The sequence below is a fragment of the Salvelinus sp. IW2-2015 genome, linkage group LG33 (assembly GCF_002910315.2).
Source record: "Salvelinus sp. IW2-2015 linkage group LG33, ASM291031v2, whole genome shotgun sequence".
Lineage (NCBI taxonomy): Eukaryota > Metazoa > Chordata > Actinopteri > Salmoniformes > Salmonidae > Salvelinus > Salvelinus sp. IW2-2015.
This window is the reverse complement of record NC_036872.1, coordinates 8322767-8339767: the sequence shown is the minus strand read 5'-3', so window position 1 is coordinate 8339767 and position 17001 is coordinate 8322767. Positions and strand designations below refer to the sequence as shown.

The 17001-nt window shown below is 45.4% G+C and overlaps 1 protein-coding gene across 1 annotated transcript in view; it reads left to right on the top strand.

The window, feature by feature from the left end:
* Nucleotides 1–465: 465 nt before the first annotated feature.
* Nucleotides 466–17001, top strand: part of LOC111958123 (COP9 signalosome complex subunit 7b) — a 158699-nt gene continuing 142163 nt past the window's right edge. Inside the window, exon 1 of the mRNA XM_070437021.1 lies at nt 466–469. The gene's annotated coding sequence lies outside the window, so the exon portion shown is untranslated. The remainder of the gene's footprint in view (nt 470–17001) is intronic.

Here is a 17001-nt window from a genome sequence, read left to right as displayed (position 1 = left end):
ATTACCGCTGCCCCAATTCCCTGTCATCTAGTCTCTGTTCTTCTTTGTAATGTATTTTCAAGTGGTTTTGCAACATACAGTAAATATAAAATGTATCGTATAGTGTAGCAGACGTTGTGAGCATCAGACAATACTCTGTGGGTTAGGATAGGTCGTTGCATGGGAACTGGGTCAGCATCCAAGCCCACCGAGATATGTCTACTGTTTCGAGTGACTATTGATTTTCTGACGAAAGCAATGGCTCCATTAATCTCAGCATTAGTCAGCCATCTGACACTGATGGCTGGGGGTGGAGGGAGGGTGGGGGGTCATGCAGACAATAACATATTGGACGCAAAGATTTTATTAAACGTATTAAATCCAACAGACATCTTACAGTGTCATGCACATAAGATTTAGAATGGCTCTCAGGCTGATATCCTCTTCTGATGCAGAACGGTGTTCAAAAAGAAATCTGCCCAAAAACGATGTCGACTAAGCAGAGCCAAAAAGGAGATTTGCTCAATAAACAGAACCTAAAACCCATAACGTAAAAAAACAATGTCAACATTACCCCTGCCTTAGCATGCACAAGCATAAACAGACGTTAGCCTCAAATTCTCCTTCAATCTCAACTTAATCTGTGAAAGATGAGAGAAGAATCAACAGATCGCTTTTCGGCGGGCTTTCAAAACAAAAAAAAGACAACGAAAGAAAGATTATTTTCCCTTTAAATCCGGGGGGCACCAGTTTAGCAAAAACAAAAGCACGACCATGGGAACGCACTGAGGAATGAGACGGATCACTCTATACACCGCTCTCAGCTCTCCAGCAAACCACAAAAGAAGAACAAAGAGAGAGGGAGAGAGAAGAGAGAGAGAGAGAGAAAGGGGAAAGGGGATTTGAGATTCATATTAAAACTGCAAATAGCTGTGAAAGATTAGTGACAGGCAGAATGAGGTGACAGCAATGGGACATGTGAGACGCGGATTGTCACTCGTTTTTTGATAGCAGTAGAATTGGCACGCATCAACTTGAGTGTAAATATGCGACGCACACTGAAAAGCCTTGACAAGTTTCTTTGAGGCGTGTAAGGATTTTTGGGTGACTGAATAGAACACTAATCGGGATTATGAATTACATAGCGCTGCTCAAACAGCTGGCATTGGGAGCTGATGTATATTTTGGCAAGATACTTCAAGGATGGATGTCTCTGTATGTGTCTATGTATGACTGGTGGGTCCTGAACCCGTGTCTCTGTATGTGTCTATGTAATTACTGAGATCTGTGCCTTTGGAAAATCACTATTTGCTTAAAGCATAAAAGCTTGGTCAGATGTTTTGCTTTTGTTTTTAGTTTATATTCCAGTGACTGACTATATAGTGAAACTCTAAAATGAATCACTAATTACGTCTAGTTCATCACTCTATCATTACAATGTAGGATTTTGTACCAGTTCAAAATAAACATCTCAATTTCCCTTTGTATTTTCAGCCTAGCAAATGCGAAGCCGAAGCATCCTGAGATTTGCGTGGGTGAGTGTACGTCCTGTGCCTTACACTTGTTTAAACTGATCACCATGGTCATCACAGTCTGTGCAGTTTGCTCTGTTGTCAGAGAGGCGTTTCTCTCTGCAGCATTTGTCAGGATTAGACAGGGGTAATCCCCAACCAAACTCTAGAGGATGTAATTTGGAGATATGCGCTGGCAACGAAACTGTGTCGGCTTACCCCCCAAAAAACCCATCTTCCATCCCATCTCAGTTTAGATCCATGCCCCTTGCCAGGCCTAAAACATGTCAGTCGTGAAAATAAAAACATTGAAAAAGATGTCACAAGTGGAACTGTCAACTGCCCTTCAACCCACTCTCTCATCCCTCTTTCAATGTCTCTCTCCCACCCAACCCCACTCCATACACTCCCTCCTCCAGGCAGGCAGGCAGGCGGGAAGGAGAGACGGAAGGGGGGGTGGGGGGGGGCGAGAGGCCCCGTCGCTGACATCCATTCCAATAATCCTCAACACTTCACCGCATCACCACCCGACATTAAGTCCATCGCATGTGTTCCACATAGGGGCCGCTCACAGGTCCCTGCCCCTCTCCCAGACATCCCTGTACCTTCATCACACCCCAGCCCCTCTGTGACAGACAGTGCTGATCTCCCCAGCAGCACTCCTCTCTCCTCTCTCACTCTGCCAGTAAAAGGACAGCCAGTGGAAGAAAGCCCCCCCCCCCCCCCCCCCCCCCCCCCCCCCCCCCCCCCCCCCACTCCAACACACCCCCACCCACCACCCCCCCCCCCCCCCCCCCCCCCCCCCCTCCCCCCCCCCCCCCCCCGCCCCAAAAAAAGACACCAGGGGGAAAAAACCCCCCCCCCCCCCCCCCAGGGCCAACTGAGGATGGGCTCATGATTCAAACATGTGCCTGAAGCCTCCACTCTTATCGCCAAGGTCAGTGCAGGCATTAATACGCCGCGGCTCGGGGGAGCTACCTACTGTGACCTCCCCGGGCTTCCCCCGTGCAGAAGGGCCCAGTCCTCAAGAGCCGGAGTCAGCCCGTGAGAGTGCCTCCCTCCACCACAGTCACTTCACATTACATCCACACAGTGAGAGTGGGAGGGAGAGGGACAGAGAGAGACACACACAGAGAGAGTGGGAGGTAGAGGGACAGAGAGAGAGGAGAGAGAGAGGAGGAAGAATATACAGAAAAACCGAAAGAAAAGGAGAAGCAAAAGCAACTAAAAAAGTCCTGCTCAGTCCAGGTTAGCAGGCAGGCAGTAACGCATGGGTAAAATCGACTGTACACAGACTCTTTCAAACATCACCAATCTTCATCGGCCAAACGGGAGGTGATATATGTGACTGTCTGCCAGCGTAAATTAGACAGTCCAGCCCGCTGTGTTGTAAAGCATGACGGGGGCCGGATAGTGCACTAACTCCGGCGGCCGGTGCCGTGCGCGCCGGCTCCACCCGGTGCCTTTTCCCGGCCCATAAATCACCGGCCGGGTGAAATGAATCGGCGGCCATCAGTGCTGGATGCCCCAGCTGGCACTGCCATCACCTGACCAGCAGGAAGCCTGTGCAGAGAAAGAAAAATGAAGCGAGGAGGCCGAAGGAGCCGAGCCTCTGTTCTCGCTCTCATTAGTCTACTCTGGGCCTCCTCCTCCTCCTTCTCGTCCTTGTTGAGGAGAAACTTGGGCCGCTCGCCACTCAGTCTTCCTCCAACAAAAGGGCACCCAGATTGTATTTCAGAGTCACTCGAGGGAAGGAGGAAAAACCTCCAGGAATGATCACCCCTGTGCTCCTCAGTCTTCTATTTGGAGAGGCCTGTCTGCTGCAAGACAGCATTCACACGTCTTAAGTCAGAATTCTGGAGTCTGTGAGACAGCAGGCTAGGGGGACATGGCCTTCAAGGGGGGACATTGTATTCACAATGATTCTATTTGGGTTATTTTACATACAGTAACGACTCGACCCTTCTGGGGATTCCACTCTGCATTCAGATGAACATGTTAATGAATAGATTTTTTTTTGCTTCGCAATATTGCTGGTGGAGACACCACTTATATGCTGACCACTGCGATTATGAGGAGCCGAGTGGGCGTCAGAAGCGAGGCGCTCATCAGGAAATTACATCAATATACAGCCCTACAGAGAAAGTAGCAGAACCCTGAAACAACACTAACTTTAACCTCTTTGATGGATGACGATGCCATGTTTGTATCCAGGAAAGAAACCCAAATGATCAGAGAAGACAAACACCATTATCTATTCCTCTGCTTCGGGGAGATGACTTGCAATGGAACTGGGTTTAAAAACATTTCTTTCAATAAGTCAGAGTTAGCCACAGGCGTCTAAAATTGTCAGGTTGGCATTTATTGTCATGAATCTTGCCCTGGAGGCAGAACTGAATGATTTTCGCTAGATGGGCTAGCTACAAAGTCAAAATTGTCTATATTGTAAAATGCCATTGAAAACAAAAATTAGCTTTTTGGTCTTAATTTAAGGTTAGAAGTGTGGTTAAAGTTAGGTTTAAAATCAGATGTTATGACTTTCTGGCTGTGCTGGCTAGTGACCACTCTGCAGAGCTGCCTCCAGGTCAAGATTCACAACGATAAATGCCAACCAGCCTAAAATTGCCACTGTACGTTACTCACTGTGACTGACACAGCCAATTTCCTGTGGTCCCCACCACACAGCACCAGCAGTTTGAACCTATTTTTTCCCCCTACTGTCCTCTGGAGCACCCAGTCTATCACTGTCTGGATGAGAGGATTAGCTAGCCTAGTCCCCTCTCTTTTCCCAACCTGGACTTGGAGGTAGAAGTAACACAGTTAACATACATTTGCACCCTCTATTTAGTATGCTTAGTACGTTACCTTTCGTATGGTATGTATTAATTTGTGGATGTCCATCACCCATTTTGTATGACATGTTACGAATTACAATTCATACAATATGTTACGAATTTTCAATACGTATGATACAGTGCATTCAGAAAATATTCACACCCTTGACTTTTTCCACATTTGTTACGTTACAGCCTTATTCTGAAATTTATTAAATTGTTTTTTCCCCCTCATCAATCTACAACAATACCCCATAATGACAAAGCGAAAACAGGTTTCTAGAAATGTTTGCAAATGTAGAAAAAATATATATATGACATTTTCATAATATTCAGACCTTTGTCTGAAGCACTTTTAGCAGCAATAACCGCCTCGAGTCTTCTTGGGTATGACGCTACCAGCTTGGCACACCTGTATTTGGGGAGTTTCTCACATTCTTCTCTTCAGATCCTCTCAAGCTCTGTCAGGTTGGATTGGGAGTGATGCTGCACAGCTATTTTCAGGTCTCTCCAGATGTAACGGATGTGAAATGGCTAGCTAGTTAGCGGGTACGCGCTACTAGCGTTTCAATCAGTTACGTCACTTGCTCTGAAACCTAGAAGTAGTGTGTGCACTTGCTCTGCAAGGGTCGTGGCTTTTGTGGAGCGATGGGTAACGACGCTTCGTGGGTGACTGTTGTTGATGTGTGCAGAGGGTCCCTGGTTCGCGCCCGTGTCGGGGCGAGGGGACGGTTTAAAGTTATACTGTTACTTGATGCTGTTGACCCGGATCACTGGTTGCTGCGGAAAAGGAGGAGGTTGAAAGGGGGTGAGTGTAACGGATGTGAAATGGCTAGCTAGTTAGGCGGTACGCGCTCCTAGCGTTTCAATCAGTTACGTCACTTGCTCTGAAACCTAGAAGTAGTGTTGCACCTTGCTCTGCAAGGGCCGTGGCTTTTGTGGAGCGATGGGTAACGACGCTTCGTGGGTGACTGTTTGTTGATGTGTGCAGAGGGTCCCTGGTTCGCATGCCCTGGTCGGGGCGAGGGGACGGTTTAAAGTTATACTGTTACACAGAGATGTTCGATCAGGTTCAAGTCCACACTCTGGCTGAAGCCACTCCAGCATTGTCTTGGCTCTGTGCATAGGGCCACTGTCCTGTTGCCCCAGTCCTGAGCACTCTGGAGCATGTTTTCATCAAGGATCTCTGTACTTTGTTCCGTTCATCTTTGCCTTGATCCTGACTAGTCTCCATGTCCCTAATGCTGAAAAACAGATCTGTGCCTCAACACAATCCTGTATCTGAGCATTACGGATAATTCCTTTGACCTCATGGCTTGGTTTTTGCTCTGACATGCACTCTCAACTGTGGGACCTTATACTGTATATACACAGGTTTGTGCCTTCTCAAATGATGTCCAATCAATTGAATTTACCACAGGGGGACTCCAATCAAGTTGTAGAAACATCTCAAGGATGATCAATGGAAACAGGATGCACCTGAGCTCAATTTCGAGTCTCACAGCAAAGGGTCTGAATACTTACGTAAATCTGTTCTTTATTTGTTATACATTTGCAAAGATTTCTTAAACTGTTTTTCGCTTTGTGTGTAGATTGATGAAATAAGGCTGTAATGTAACAAAATGTGGAGAAAGGGAAGGGGTTTGAATACTTTCTGAATGCACTATGTTATGAATTCCAATTTGTTGTGGCTAATGTTAGCTAGGTGGCTAACATTAGCTAGGCTAGGGGTTAAGGTTAGTGTTAGCGTTAGGGTTTAAGGTTAGGGGAAGGGTTAGCTAACATGCTAAGTAATTGCAAAGTAGCAAGTAGATGAAAAGTTACTAATTAGCTAAAATACTAAAATTGTCTGCGATGTGATGTGAACACGCAACCTTTGGGTTGCTATAAATGTGCGTTATAGCTCAGACACACCGGTAGGATTATCAAACGTTTGCCTGCCGACAGTACTTAGCAACTATGAACAGTGTCAGCAGTCAATCTCTTTCGTGTTCACACAGCAAAGACCTTGAAGTCGTCAGCCACTCAGCCTTTTTAAAATACTCCAAACCAGAAGGTGGCAGTAGCGTTGTTTGTCAAAGCATGTTCGTGTGTGTTGCTTTATGGTCTAGTCAATGTTAGCTAGCTAGCTAGCGGCACTAATGTTGCTATTGTTGTAGAAAGCCTTTGTCGATAATAGCCAGATGGCCACAGCTAGATAACTAGCTAGCAAAGATGGCAAATAAATAATTGAATTCACTCTCCATAATCACATACAGCCCAAAAGATAAATGTTAAGCAAGCTGGCTAATGTTAGCTAAATGGTTAGCATGATTCACTAGCTAGCTAGCTGTTGTAGCTAGCTAGTTACAATGCATTAGCTACAGTGGCCAGACAGCTAGTGTGGTAAAGCATTAGTGTTGTGTGTATTGTATTGCACTCACCACCCCATTCGTTTTATATGAAATGTGTGTGACTGCCTTGCTCAGTTAGCAAGCTAACGGTAGCTAGCTAGCTAGTTAAGTAATAAGCTAGTGCACATGATCAAACGTAATTAAAAAAATCCATCTTCAAGCACAAAACTACTTAGCTAGACGTAAAAGACAAAGACCAGAAAAAAATATGTATTATGCAGCTTTATTGTTTGTCAGAACAATTCTGATTAAGAGGGTGGATTAGGGGCCCCCCGAGAGGCGCAGTGGTCTACGGCACTGCATCTCAGTGCTAACTGTGCCACTAGAGATCCTGGTTCAAGTCCAGGCTCTGTTGCAGCCAGCTGCGACCGGGAGACCCATGGGGCGGTGCACAATTGGCCCAGCGTCGTCCGGGTTAGGGTAGGGTTTGGCCGGCAGGGATGTTCTTGCACTAGCAACTCCAGTGGTGGGCCGGGTGCAATGCACACTGACACGGTCGCCAGGTGTACGGTGTTTCCTCCGACACATTGGTGCGGGTGGCTTCCGGGTTAAGCGGGCGTTGTGTCAAGAAGCAGTGCAGCTTGGCTGGGTTGTGTTTCGGAGGACGCACGGCTCTCGACCTTCTCCTCTCCCAAGTCCGTACGGGGATGGCAGCGATGGGACAATTGGATACCACGAAATTGGGGGAAAAGGGGGGTTACATTTTTTATTTATTTTTATTTAAGAAGAGGGTGGATTAGACTGGAAAAAGTGCCCTTCCTTTTTCTTGTCACTCCTGTCGGCTCCCCCATGTGAAGGTTTGTGCTTTCTGATTGGCTCAAAGTCAAGTTGTCAGCCACTGCCAAGCATTGTGATTCTACAAGTAGAAACAGCAGGTTTGTCGGTACCAGGTCGGTACAAAGCATGTATTTTGTTCTAGCAAGAGAAGGAATGACCTCCTACTGTGATAAGTACCTTTCATGCTTTATACGCCCACCCATCTTCCCCCGACCAACCTCCCTCCTTTCCTTTTTGGCTTAAGTAACCTCTGTCTTATGTAACCATACAAAACGTAACATATTTGACTAATTTTAGGGTCACAAATTTATGTTTACTATGTTACGTCTAGTCTTTGAGGCAAGGCTGCTCTTCCTGCTCAAATTAATTTGCCTGTCATGGCCACCTGATGATGAATGGTAGGAAATGTGAGGTATGGTAATAGGCCTCTGGAATCAGTTGGGGTGGCAAGGTGAAGTCCGGCCTGGCAGATTGCCAGTCTTCCACCTCACCTCTTCATCCACCCACGCCACTGGCCCAGGCAGTGACCCCCTGTGGGGTTTCCAGGTGCACATCTAATACACACACCTGCAGCCCGTCAGCACGCCAGTCAGCCAGCGAGCCAGCCAACCTACATCATCAGCCGGGCGTCTGTTTTGACAAGGTGTCCAATTTGATCATCACGTCTCAGGGACCTTGCTTGGACACAGCAGATATCGTCTAGTGTCTAGTGTCTATTGCTCTCCCATCCATATCAAAGGTAGTCAGACCTAACACGAAGTATCCTGCACCTGGCTGAAAAGCAATGCACATGATCTTATATTGCCTTTATTTCATCACACTAAAATATACATTATATGAAACCTCACATCTGTCTTTAAGGAAGCTACAGTACAAATGAATAGAAACAGTAGCTTAAATACAGTATTATCTAGACCACGTGTTTTCAAAGTGGGGTCCCCAGGGGTCCGCAGCCAGATCTCAAAATGTATAAAGTAATATATACTGTATATGAGAGAGAGCTGTATTTACATTTCACTTTTTTTTAAATGAATATTACTAAGAACAGATTAAACGACTTTTGGCTAAGGGTTCTGTGAAATAAGTGTATAGTGTGTAATACAATACAATGTAATGTAATGAATACAATGTATTCATCTACATATTATGTTCTTAACCCTGGGCAACATGGGCCTGGGAGGCTTACAGGGATATTGGTATCCACAGTACTGAACCAATAATTGTTTAATTCCCCCAAAAATGATATATATTGTTTTACATAAATGCATTGTAATTTAAGCTTTGAAACGGTTTCTCTCTGACACATGGCAAAATGGGTGGATATGGATGATTTTAGCTTTAAAGCTGCAACAACAACAAAAATCTCTCTGCCCCATGACAAAATGTGTAGAATTGCAGGAAATTAGCTTGGAAACGGCATCATTTTCTCTCTAATACCAAGAGATGAGCCTTTAACATTTTCATTCCCAGGACCCCGAGACTCTGTTCGTCCTGCCATGCACTGCCGAAGTCAGTAAAACTCCTTATATGCTATTTGTATCTCACTCGAATTTTATTCTGATTATGAAGGGTTCCTGATGAATTTGCCATCACAAAAGGGGTCCCCAAAAAGTTTGAGAACCCCTGATCTAGTTGCTCAAAAAAGGTCCAAAGGCCAAATCGCCCTCTTCTTCACCTCCAATAAAATCACAAATTACTGCCACGCCTGGTCGACTGCAGCAGGCTGATCCATTTTTGACCTGCACTGTTGGAGCTCGGAGCATGAGAATTTCACTGTACCCTGTGATTACATCTGCAACCCTGTGCATGTGAATAATAAACTAATCTAATCTAAGGAAAGGTCATTGATTTTATCCAGAGAGGAAGAGGCAAAAATAAGCCCAATGCAGTTTTATGGATTTATTTAGAACCTAAGCTTGTCACCTGCCTTCCTGCCTTTGGGACAACGACTCCCATTGTTAGGGCAGAGACATGAGAATCTCGTTATTATACACAGATCTCCGTTTTATCACCTACAACCGTGTATGAACATCATATCAATCTGAAGTTTTACCCACACTATACGGAATGCAATAATATTTCATGTGAGTTTACTAGGTAGACAATATAGGATTTGAATCCAAGATGGCGTAGCAGTCAGACGTCTTTGTCCTTTGTCTTGTCGTGTCCCGTGTATATATCTGATTATATATTTTTCTTCGCATATCTTTTTTTTTATTTTTCTAAACCTCAACTTCAAAATACTCTCCTGCAACCCACCTCACCCAATGTGGTGTGGATTTGTTTTTTCTAAAGTATTTTTATTTACCTCGGAGCCGGAAACCCCCAACAGAAGCTAGCCAGCTCACTAGCTACCACTGCTAGCGGTCATCAGCTAACCTTTAGCTCGGAAAGCTCTCGCCAGTTTGTACAACGCGACTCAAACCAGAGTTTTCTCTCCATATCCCCGGATTCGTACCGCAAGCTCTGAACCTTTTCAACTGGATCATCGCAGCTAGCTGCAATCCGAGTGACTACTCCTGCAACGTCTGTCCCGAAGCAAGCACCAATTAGCCGGATCTAGCCCCATGCTAGGCCCATTCTCCCGGCTAGCTGAAGAGGCCATCAGCCACTCCTGGCTAATATACCCGACCCCTTCTACTGCCGGTACGGGGCACGGAACCCCGCGATCCTTCACGACTGGACTACCGACGTAATCTGCCGCGGCCCACTAGCTGTCTAGAGCATATTGGACTGTTAGCTGAATAGATCCATCGGCCAATTTCTTGGGCCACTATACCTATTTTGCCAATTGGACTTTGACCCCTCTGCTACGCGAACCCTACTAATCCATCACGACTGGTCTATCGGCGCCACCGCATGCGGAGGCTAAAATAGACTTTCCTCTGTCGTGACGTTCCTCTAAGGCCCTTCGCTAGCTTGCTAGACCCGGCTGCTAGCTGTCTGAATCGCCGTGTCTCCAGCCAGCCCAACCACTCACTGGACCCCTATGATCACTCGGCTACGCATGCCTCTCCCTAATATCAATCTGCCTTGTCCATTACTGTCCTGGTTAGTGATTATTGTCTTACTTCACCGTAGAGCCTCTAGCCCTGCTCAATGTGCCTTAACCTACCATTTAGTTACACCTCCCACATACAGTGGGGCAAAAAAGTATTTAGTCAGCCACCAATTGTGCAAGTTCTCCCACTTAAAAAGATGAGAGAGGCCTGTAATTTTCATCATAGGTACACTTCAACTATGACAGACAAAATGAGAAAAAAAATCCAAGAAATCACATTGTAGGATTTTTAAGAATTTATTTGCAAATTATGGTGGAAAATAAGTATTTGGTCAATAACAAAAGTTTATCTATACTTTGTTATATACCCTTTGTTGGCAATGACAGAGGTCAAACGTTTTCTGTAAGTCTTCACAAGTTTTCATAAACTGTTGCTGGTATTTTGGCCCATTTCTCCATGCAGATCTCCTCTAGAGCAGTGATGTTTTGGGGCTGTTGCTGGGCAACACGGACTTTCAACTCCCTCCAAAGATTTTCTATGGGTTGAGATCTGGAGACTGGCTAGGGCACTCCAGGACCTTGAAATGCTTCTACGAAGCCACTCCTTCGTTCCGCGGCGGGTCGGTGTGTTTGGGGATCATTGTCATGCTGAAAGGACGCAGCCACGTTCATCTTCAACCTTGCTGATGCAGATGAGGGGTTTCACTCAAAATCTCACGATACATGGCCCATTCATTCTTTCCTTACACAGATCAGTCGTCCTGGTCCCTTTGCAAAAAAACAGCCCAAAGCATGATGTTTCCACCCCCATGCTTCACAGTAGGTTGTGTGTTCTTTGGATGCAACTCACATTCTTTGTCCTCCAAACACGACGAGTTGAGTTTTTTACCAAAAGTTATATTTTGGTTTCATCTGACCATATGACATTTCCCAATCTCTTCTGGATCATCCAAATGCTCTCTAGCAAACTTCAGACGGGCCTGGACATGTACTGGCTTAAGCAGGGGGACACGTCTGGCACTGCAGGATTTGAGTCCCTGGCGGCGTAGTGTGTTACTGATGGTAGGCTTTGTTACTTTGGTCCCAGCTCTCTGCAGGTCATTCACTAGGTCCCCCGTGTGGTTCTGGGATTTTTGCTCACCGTTCTTGTGATCATTTTGACCCCACGGGGTGAGATCTTGCGTGGACCCCAGATCGAGGGAGATTATCAGTGGTCTTGTATGTCTTCCATTTCCTAATAATTGCTCCCACAGTTGATTTCTTCAAACCAAGCTGCTTACCTATTGCAGATTCAGTCTTCCCAGCTGGTGCAGGTCTACAATTTTTGTCTGGTGTCCTTGACAGCTCTTTGGTCTTGGCCATAGTGGAGTTTGAGGTGTGACTGTTTGAGTGTGTGGACAGGTGTCTTTATACTGATATAACAAGTTCAAAACAGGTGCCATTAATACAGGTAACGAGTGGAGGACAGAGGAGCCTCTTAAAGAAGAAGTTACAGTCTGTGAGAGCCAGAAATCTTGCTTGTTTGTAGGTGACCAAATACTTGAGTTTTTCCACCATAATTTGCAAATAAATTCATTAAAAATCCTACAATGTGATTTTCTGTTTTTTTTTTACTCATTTCGTCTGTCATAGTTGAAGTGTACCTATGATGAAAATTACAGGCCTCTTTCATCTTTTTAAGTGGGAGAACTTGCACAATTGGTGGCTGACTAAATACTTTTTTGCCCCACTGTATGCGGTGACATCACCTGGTTTAAACGTCTCTAGAAACAATATCTCTCTCATCATTACTCAATGCCTAGGTTTACCTCCAATGTACTCACATCCTACCATACCTTTGTCTGTACATTATGCCTTGAATCTATTCTATCGCACCCAGAAACCTGCTCCCTTTACTCTCTGTTCCGAATGTACTAGACGACCAGTTCTGATAACCTTTAGCCGTACCCTTATCCTACTCCTCCTCTGTTCCTCTGGTGATGTAGAGGTTAATCCAGGCCCTGCAGTGCCTAGCTCCACTCCTACTCCCCAGGTGCTCTCATTTTAACCAACCATTTAGTTCCACCTCCCACATATGTGGTGACTTAGGGGGATAGATATCATAGATATCATCCTAACCAACTTGCCCTCCAAATACACCTCTGCTGTTTTCAACCAAGATCTCAGCGATCACTGCCTCATTGCCTGCATCCGTAATGGGTCTGCGGTCAAACGATCACCCCTCATCACTGTCAAACGCTCCCTAAAACACTTCAGCGAGCAGGCCTTTCTAATCGACCTGGCCCGGGTATACTGGAAGGATATTGACCTCCTCCCGTCGTAGAGGATGCCTGGTTATTCTTTAAAAGTGCCTTCCTCACCATCTTAAATAAGCATGCCCCATTCAAAAAATGTAGAACCAGGAACAGATATAGCCCTTGGTTCGCTCCAGACCTGACTGCCCTTGACCGGCACAAAAACATCCTGTGGCGTTCTGCATTAGCATCGGATAGCCCCCGTGATATGCAACTTTTCAGGGAGGTTAGGAACCGATATACACAGGCAGTTAGGAAAGCTAAGGCTAGCTTTTTCAAACAGAAATTCGAATCCTGTAGCGCAAACTCAAAAAAGTTCTGGGACACTGTAAAGTCCATGGAGAACAAGAACACCTCCTCCCAGCTGCCCACTGCACTGAGGCTAGGTAACACTGTCATCACTGATAAATCCACTATAATTGAGAATTTCAATTAGCATTTTTCTACGGCTGGCCATGCTTTCCCCCTGGCTACCCCTACCCCGATCAACAGCCCTGCACCCCCCACAGCAACTTGCGTAAGCCTCCCCCATTTCTCCTCCACCCAAATCCAGATAGCTGATGTTCTGAAAGAGCTGAAACATCTGGACCCCTACAAATCAGCCGGGCTAGACAATCTGGACCCTCTCTTTCTAAAATTATCTGCTGAAATTGTTGCAACCCTTATTACTGGCCTGTTCAACCTCTCTTTTGTATCATCTGAGATTCCCAAAGATTGGAAAGCTGCCACGGTCATCCCCCTCTTCAAAGGGGGAGACACTCTAGACCCAAACTGCTACAGACCTATATCTATCCTGCCCTGCCTTTCTAAGGTCTTCGAAAGCCAAGTTAACAAACAGATTACCGACCATTTCGAATCGCACCGTACCTTCTCCGCTATGCAATCTGGTTTCAGAGCTGGTCATGGGTGCACCTCATCCACACTCAAGGTCCTAAACGATATCATAACTGCCATCGATAAGAGACATTACTGTGCAGCCGTATTCATCGACCTGGCCAAGGCTTTCGACTCTGTCAATCACTGCATTCTTATCGGCAGACTCAACAGCCTTTGTTTCTCAAATGATTGCCTCGCCTGGTTCACCAACTACTTCTCTGATAGAGTTCAGTGCGTCAAATCGGAGGGCCTGTTGTCCGGATCTCTGGCAGTTTCTATGGGGGTGCCACAGGGTTCAATTCTCGGGCCGACTCTTTTCTCTGTATACATCAATGATGTCGCTCTTGCTGCTGGTGATTCTCTGATCAACCTCTACGCAGACGACACCATTCTGTATACCTCTGGCCCTTCTTTGGAAACTGTGTTAACTAACCTCCAGACGAGCTTCAATGCCATACAACTCTCTTTCCGTGGCCTCCAACTGCTCTTAAATACAAGTAAAACTAAATGCATGCTCTTCAACCGATCGCTGCCCGCACCTGCCCGCTCGTACAGCATCACTACTCTGGATGGTTCTGACTTAGAATATGTGGACAACTACAAATACCTAGGTGTCTGGTTAGACTGTAAACTGTCCTTCCAGACTCACATTAAGCATCTCCAATCCAAAATTAAATCTTCCTATTTCGCAACAAAGCATCTTTCACTCATGCTGCCAAACATACCCTCGTAAAACTGACCATCCTACCGATCCTCGACTTCGGYGATGTCATTTACAAAATAGCCTCCAAYACYCTACTCAAYAAATTGGATGCAGTCTATCACAKTGCCATCMGTTTTGTCACCAAAGCCCCATATACTACCCACCACTGCGACCTGTACGCTCTCGTTGGCTGGCCYTCGCTTCATACTYGTCGCCAAACCCACTGGCTCCAGGTCATCTACAAGTCTCTGCTAGGTAAAGCCCCGCCTTATCTCAGCTCACTGGTCACCAAAGCAGCACCCACCCATAGCACGCGCTCCATCAGGTATATCTCACTGGTCACCCCCAAAGCCAATTCTTCCTTTGGCCGCCTTTCCTTCCAGTTCTCTGCTGCCAATGACTGGAACGAACTGCGCAAAAAACACTGAAGCTGGAGACTCATATCTTCCTCACTAGCTTTAAGCACCAGCTGTCAGAGCAGCTCACAGATCACTGCAACTGTACATAGCCCATCTGTAAATAGCCCATCCAACTACCCCATCCCCATACTGTATTTATTTATTTATCTTGCTCCTTTTCACCCCAGTATCTCTACTTGTACATTCATCTTCTGCACATCTACCATTCCAGTGTTTAATTGCTATATTGTAATTACTTCTCCACTATGGCCTATTTATTGCCTTACCTCCCTTATCTTACCTCATTTGCACACATTGTATATAGACTTTTTCTGCTGTATTATTGACTGTATGTTTGTTTATTCCATGTGTAACTCTGTGTTGTTGTATGTGTCGAACTGCTTTGCTTTATCTTGGCCAGGTCGAAGTTGTAAATGAGAACTTGTTCTCAACTAGCCTACCTGGTTAAATAAAGGTTAAATAAAATGTTAAAAAAATAAAACGGTGCGTTTTTACAGTGATTGTATAATTCTATATAGTCTTTATTTAGTGTATTTTAATTCCATTACTCGTATTACAGGAGGTACAGAAGAGGTGGATTTGGCAACTTTGCACCTGGTCAAAACTATATGTTGATTCTTTCCAAACAAAGCATTTCTTCGGTTGCATCTAACTTTTTATTTAGACTTTTTTTGGAAGTACATACTGGCCGGGACGGCAGTAATGGAGATAGTTGCTCAGCGAATCTCGATTCTTTGGTATGTACCGAACATATTTTGACATTATTAAGCTTGAAAAGCTGGTGAAAGGCAAATTGAATGGCTGCTTCCTGGGCTTAAAGGATAATCACCATATTCAAAGTCTGGTTCTGGTTCACTCCACTCTCTTCTTCCCCTCTCATCTTGCCTGTAGTAGCAGCGACCAAAAAAACAGCTCTAATTTCCTGTGGGTCCCTGGTCTCTGCAGCTGTTGCAGTCACTCCCTCCCCCTTCCATTTCAACTGTAATCATGTAGCCATGCAAATGTTTTGCGGTGAGAGGTTTGTGTTCCCCTCTCGGGGACATTATTCCCAGCTGCCGGAGCCCTTGACTTGACCACCCAGGGGCGGGGAGAACAGGAAGTCATCAGCACTATCACAGCCCAAGCGGGTGCACTCTTCATACCGCCAGGCAGCCGCTCCAACTCATAAAGTCCTTGACAACTTGACTAAAACATCTCATTTGCAGTCAGACCCCATTTGGAAATGACAAATAGAAATCAATCAAGATTTTTTTATATATACAGTATATGCTTGTTTGGCTGACCGAAATGGTACCGGAGAAAAGGGAACCTTTTTCTCCCATTGCGCTGCTATTCTACCCACAACATTAAGGATATTCATCATCTGTCATGTTGGTGGGGCTGGCTGGAATTAGCAACTCCTGGGAGCTGGCGCTAATATGTCGGTGGGCACGCTAGCACGCGCACCCCAGCAGGGGGGGTAGGGGGTGGGGGTGGCCTTTCACACTCCTAATGTGTAATTAGGAGCCATTTTGGAGCACTGCCTTCCACCACCGAAATTAGCTGCCTTTTATTAATCAGGCAGGCCAGCACAATGGCACGCTGGGTCCCCCTATAATCTAACACCAAATGTTGTTCTTAATTACAGGGCTGGGGGAGAGGCAGCAAGGAAAGGCCTGGAGCTCTTATGTATGCCCCCCTCCATATATTCTGCTTCCCAACGCTATGCAGAACACACAAACATCAGACTGAACACACACACACACACAAAGAAAGCAAATGTAGCCTCATAGATGCATGGTCCATGCATTAAACACATTTGCATGCGTTGAATGGCAGCTCCACTTGTGAATGAGATCTTCATATAGTCAGGTCCATAATTATTGGCACCCTTCATAATGATGAGCAAAAAATACTACAAAATAAATAATACCGAGCTATATTTCATGCTACACAAAAATGGGGAAATGTTCAGAGAAAGAGATTTTGTTTACCAAGTAATATACACTACTGTTCAAAAGTTTGGGGTCACACCATTTCCTTGTTTTCCATGAAAACATACATGAAATGAGTTGCAAAATGAATGGGAAATATAGTCAAGACATTGACAAGGTTATAAATAATGATATTAATTGAAATAATAATTGTCCTTCCTACTTTGCTTTGAATCCTCCATTTGCAGAAATTACAGCCTTGCAGACCTTTGGCATTCTAGTTGTCAATTTGTTGAGGTAA